At 43.2% G+C, this 6,220-nt stretch overlaps 1 non-coding gene across 1 annotated transcript; it reads right to left on the reverse strand.

Annotated features, from left to right (window-relative positions):
• Positions 1 to 3,786: 3,786 nt before the first annotated feature.
• On the reverse strand, positions 3,787 to 3,893 carry LOC147934363 (small nucleolar RNA R71). Its single transcript, XR_015573381.1, has one exon. It is a non-coding gene; the product is annotated as a small nucleolar RNA R71 (small nucleolar RNA).
• Positions 3,894 to 6,220: the final 2,327 nt, after the last annotated feature.

Genomic DNA, 6,220 nt, shown 5'->3' on the forward strand with positions numbered 1-6,220 from the left:
ACTTCTCTTCACTCTCATTTTCAATCTGTCTATACTCGATTTTTTTATATCTTATTTGCTATCCTTTCTTTTCCTTCTTATGTTGCTCATACTCCTCTCTATAGATTCATGAACACTAGAAAACTAAAAACAAAAATTAAAAACACAAGGATCCTAAAAAATATTTACAATGATACCTTTGGGACTTCCTCCCAAGTGAGCTTGTTTAAAGTCCTTAGCTTGACTTTTCAGTTTTTTATGCTTCTTGGGGTTCAAGGAGGAGCACAGAAGACCCCTCTGGTCGGACTTGGTCAGCTAAATATTTCTTGACTCTCTGACCATTTACAGTGAATTCACTACCATCTTTGTTCAGAAGAGTGATGGCTCCGAATGGAAGAACTTCCTTAACGTCAAAAGGTCCAGACCACCTAAACTTAAGCTTTCCAGGAAATAACTTAAGTTTGGAGTTGAAAAGCAAAACTTGATCTCCAGCCTTGAGCTTCTTGACAACAATTTTCTTATCATGAAAATTCTTGGTCCTCTCTTTGTAAATCTTTGAGCTCTCATAGGCATCAAGTCTGATTTCTTCCAATTCATGTAGGCCGAGGGTCCTCTTGGCCTGAGCTGTATCAATATCCAAGTTCAGCAGCTTGATAGCCCAAAGCGCTTTGTACTCAACCTCCACAGGGAGATGACATGCTTTACCATATACCAACTGAAATGGTGTTCTACCTATTGGCGTCTTGAACGCTGTTCTGTACGCCCAGAGAGTCTCGTCCAGCTTGACAGACCAATCTTTCTTCGAAACCCCAACAATCCTTAACAAGATACCTTTGATCTGCTTATTTGAGACTTCAACCTGTCCGCTGGTCTGAGGGTGATACGCAGTATACACCTTGTGCTTGACCCCATACTTTCTCAGCATACTCTCAAACACCTTGTTGATGAAGTGAGTTCCCCCATCACTGATCACTGCTCTGGGTATCCCATACCTTGGAAAAATTATACTTTTGAACAGCTTTAGAACAACCTTGTGATCATTTGTAGGACTGACAATGGCTTCAACCCACTTAGAAACATAATCTACTGCCACCAGAATATAGACATTACCATTTGATGGGGGGGGGGGGGGGGGTTGAAATGACCCATGAAATCTATTCCCCAAATATCAAATATCTTTACTTCCAGGATCGGATTCTGGGGCATCTCGTTCCTCCTTGTGATGTTGCCCATCCTCTGACAAGCATCACACTTGGTGATGAAACTCTGAGCATCCTTGAACAAGGTTGGCCACCAGAGACCTGCTTGAAGAACCTCAAGCACTCCCTGCACTTCCCTTTCTGTTATGCATCTCCTGAACAGACCGTCAAAACCTCTTTTGTACAGGTAGGGCTTATCCCAGAAGTAGTGGTTGACCTCCCTGAAAAACTTTTTCTTCCTGTAGGGATCCATGTCATTAGGAACCTCTCCACAAACTTTGTAATTCACGACATCTGCATACCACGGTGCAGTCTCCGTAGTGATCGCCATGCATCTGATTCTGAGATTGTCAAGCTCTGTGTCATGCATCTGCTTACAAACCTGGGCAACCAGAAGTTGTTCCTCTAATCATCTATGGGAACTGATAACTCTCTAATTTACATGTTTTTAGCATCCTTTTTTGTCCATATTTTGCATTGTTCATACCTCTAACTTAGCATTTTTAGGTCATTTACTGTAGGAATTCACTTTTAGAGCATTTAAGGTGTTGCATTTCTGCATTTGCATATTTTGGATCAAAACAGGTGCTATAGAGCCAAAAATGGGAAAAAACAAGGACAACTCGAGCATGTACCCGAAGGAGCCATCGAGCTGCAAGAACAAGTCCAAACCCCAACACGATCGAGGAGGATCCAAGAGCATGAAGAGCAACCCGAAGATCCACCCGAGGAGTAACCCGACTTCACCCCATCGAGTAGATCATCGGGCAGGTCTGGGAAGCTAGGTCAAATGGGTTTCCATATATAAACCCCCTCTTCCCCTAGCTTGCAAAGGAGCACGCCGCAGACCCTCAAACCAGAGAGCGAGAGCTTCTGTGAGAGAACTTAGCGACTCAACATTTTTCTTCTTGTTTTGCATTTTTATTTTGTAGTTTTCTTAGATTTCTATCCTTTACTTTCTCTACTCTACTCTATCTTTTAGTACAATGTCATTTTCATTCATTTTGATTGCTTTGTTATTCGCTTCTATGTTCGAGTAGTGTAGTAAAGTTTCTAAGGATGGGATAGATGAATTTGTGTTCTTGATCGGTTAGGATGCTTTAGTTGATTGTAAATGATTGATAGATTTCCTTCTAGATTGGTGCTCTTAATGCTGTCAACAAACCGAAAGGTTGAGATTAGATCTAGGGCGTTTACAAATGCTACAGGCCGAAAGGAGTAAATAAATTGCTTGATTTAGCAATGCTAGAGGGTTACTTAACTCTGAGTAACAAAATTAGATGAGTTTAAGTCTACTGACAATAATGAATCGTTCTTAATGCCTGCTTGTTCATATTGCTAGTGCGACAGTGTGGTAATGTGTTCAAGGTTGATTGTTGCTAGTGCGAAAGTGTGGTGACAAGGTCTTAGAGGTTCATTGTCTAGGAAATAATTGCTTGAGGCATGTAAGGCATCCGTACTGGTCTAGAACATTTAGGATTCGATTACCCCCATCCTTAGGAACTTTTGTATTTTATTTATTTGCATTTCTTTCACTTACTCGACTACTTACCCGATCAGGTACACGATAACCTGTATCGAGTAATACCTCGAGCTGTTCATATCTCACTTGCATACTCGATCACTCCACTCGATCTTGTACTCGATTGCTTGCATCGAGTGCTTAGGTCATGTGGTTTACTTGTTTATATTCTTTTACTTTGTTTATTTTAGGAATCGTTAGAACCAAAACCCTAATTGCTTGGCTTGACTTGCATTGTTATGATCATATCCTTCCTGCTAGCAATACACAACCATTTGGATTGATAACCCTTTGTACTACAACTGCATAGGGGATTGATACCCTGGGTGAAAACCTGTCTATCAATTTGGCGCCGTTGCCATTTGGTTGTTTTACTTTTGCTATGTTTCGGATTTCAGCGCTTGCTAGATCAAGTTCGTTTGTTTATATTTGGTTTGGATACTGACTTGTTTGCTTTCACATTGTTTGTTTTGAATCTCAGGTATAACCCGAGCACCCACGCGACCCTTCACTCGATCACCTGGATCGAGTTGATCCTTGTGTACACACTCGGACACATACCTGTGCATGCAAACACGATCCAGAGGTAGCCAGAACCTGAGTCCTTTTATCGACAACATCGACAGACCTCGGCTACTCAGACAACAACAAGTTCAACAAGAACCGTCAATCATTGAGGAGACGATGAATAATCAGAACGATCCACCAGCTCCTCAAGCAAGGACCAATATAGGAGCAGGAGATTCTCCATCTACTCACACTCAAAGGAATGGCATTGTGCCACCAGCTGTGCAGAACAATAATTTTGAGATCAAAAGTAGTCTCATCCAGATGATACAGAGCAATAAGTTTCATTGATTGCCAATAGAGGATCCATTGGATCATCTGGATGAATTTAATAGGCTCTGTAGCCTCACTAAGATCAATGGAGTCAATGAAGATGGATTCAAGCTCCGGCTTTTCCCATTCTCTTTGGGAGACAAAGCACGAATCTGGGAGAAATTGCTCCCTAAGGAGTCCATCACCACTTGGGAAGCGTGCAAGAAGGCATTCCTGGACAAATTCTTCTCCAACTCCAAAATCGCAAGGCTGCGAAATGACATTTCCAGCTTTGTTCAGAGGAACAACGAAACGTTCAGTGAAGCTTGGGAACGTTTTAAGGGATACACTACTCGATGTCCACATCACGGCTTCAGTAATGCTTCATTCCTGAAGCACACTTTAGCGAGGCGTGGTCCCCAAGATACGGATGTTGCTGGACACCGCAAGCCATGGTAACTTCCTCAACACAGATGTCGATGAAGGTTGGGACCTAGTTGAGAACTTGGCTCAATCTGATGGCAACTACAATGAGGAATATGATCGCTCTGTGCGATCTACAGGAGAGGAATATGCCAAGTACAAGAGGGACATGAAAGCCCTCAATGACAAGCTCGATCAGCTCCTCAACCAGCAGAAGCATGTTCATGCTATATTAGAGGAAGAGCAGTTTCAACAACAAGATGGGGAGACTATGCAACTAGAGGATGTTAACTACATCAACAACCAAGGAGGGTACAACAGAGGGTACAACAACTTCAAGCCGAATCCGAATCTGTCTTATCGGAACCTGAATGTTGCGAATCCTCAGGACCAAACTTACCCATCTGCAGTTCAAGGGAACCATATCCAACAGAAGCCTTTTGTCCAATACAACCAAGGTTATGCACCTAAGCAGCAGTATTCAGGAACCTAAAACCAACCACCTGGATTCCAACAACACCAAGGTCCACCAAACCAATCACAAGAAGCTGAGTTACACGGTCTTATTCAACAAATGATTCAGAATCAGGCTACCGCTTCTATGGACATCGCGAAACGGTTCACAAAGATGAGCAACAAGATCGACTCAGGGTACAATGATCTCAATGCCAAGTACGAATCACTTAACACAAAGGTTCGATACCTAGAAGGCCATCACAACAACCAACCAGCCCCAAAGATCAACCAACTCCTAGGTAAAGCTGTTCAAAACCCCAAGGATTATGCAACTGCTCAAGCCATCTTCCTTGATGATGACTATGAGGACTACCTCACTAGGGACAGTGATGATCAAGATGGGGAGGAGGTGGAACACCCAATGCGAAATGAGGCCAAGTACTACATATCCGAGTATGAACCCGAGTCTTCACCCGAAGAGACTGATCGAGTTGATGATCGAGCAATGGTTCGAGAATCGCAAACCGAAGAACAACCCGAAGTGGAACCCGATGACCTACACGATGGTGTTGATCGGATGATGCATCGAGTAGATGTTGAAAAGATAGATCAGCCTCAACCACCTGCACTAGTAGAAGGGGAGTTAGAGGAAAGGTTCAATGCTGCACTTGACATCCAGCTCGAGGCGCTTGCAGAGCGAATGGCTAAGCGTAAAGCTCCACCACCTAAGTTTTTGCTCCCACACGAGCTTCAGCAGGAAGCTGCCGAGGAAGCAAGTCGATTGGAGGATGAGGTCAAGGAAGCTGTCAAGGAGATCGGTTTTGAAATTCTGAGAAGTGGAGTTTGCTTGGATCCTGAGCTGCGAATTGAGGAAAAAATTGAAGAACCTGGCTCTTTCACCTTGCCGTGTTCGATAGGACTTCGGATCTTCAAGAACTGTTTGTGCGACCTTGGAGCTTCAGTTAGCATTATGCCGCTTTCAGTTGCCAACAAGCTAGGATTCACTGATTTTAAACCAAGTAAACTGTATTTGGTTCTGGCCGACAGAAGAGTGAGGCATCCGATTGGTATCCTAGAGAACCTGCCTCTTAGGATTGGAAGATTGGAAGTGCCTGCCGACTTCATGATCCTCGATATGGACAAGGAACCAGATGATCCGCTGATTCTAGGAAGACCATTCTTGGCAACTGTTAGTGCTGTGATCGAGGTGAAGCAAGGCAAGATCAGAATAGAACATGGTGAGCATTTCAAGATGTAGTTTGATGTGAAGAAGGGGATTAAGAGGCCAACCAGTGATGGTCAAGCTTTCTTTACAAAGACCAAGCAAAGGAATGTGCAACATCTTGAAGAGGTCAACACCACATTTGCCTTAGAACCTGGACAAGACCTGGAAAATCTGTTGAACCAGCCTACTGCAGTGGAGAGGATTCCAGAACCTCTTCCACATGGACCCCATGCTTAAGGAGCATGAAGAGTCAAGCTTAGTGACTTTAAACAAGCTCACTTGGGAAGAAGTCCCAAAGGTATCTTTTAATTTTAGCTTATTTGTTTTACTTACTTTTATTTACTTTTTCTCTTTTTGCAATTTTATAAAAAAAAAAATGGAAAATTAAGAAGAGGAAAATTGAGGAACACGCGCCTGATCGTGTCCCTGCTCGGGTGGCGAGTGGAGTCCGAATCCCACAGGAAGCCCACTCTCAGTGAAGCCCACCAACCAAACCCTAGCCTATTTAAGGGGTTTCGAATTTCTCTCCCCTCCCATCACCGATAAGTATCTCTCAACCCTAGAGTTTTTGCTTTCCAAAGTTTCTATTCTATTCTC

This window comes from Camelina sativa, chromosome 11 (genome assembly GCF_030686135.1).
Source record: "Camelina sativa cultivar CO46 ecotype springtype chromosome 11, ASM3068613v1".
Taxonomy (NCBI): domain Eukaryota; kingdom Viridiplantae; phylum Streptophyta; class Magnoliopsida; order Brassicales; family Brassicaceae; genus Camelina; species Camelina sativa.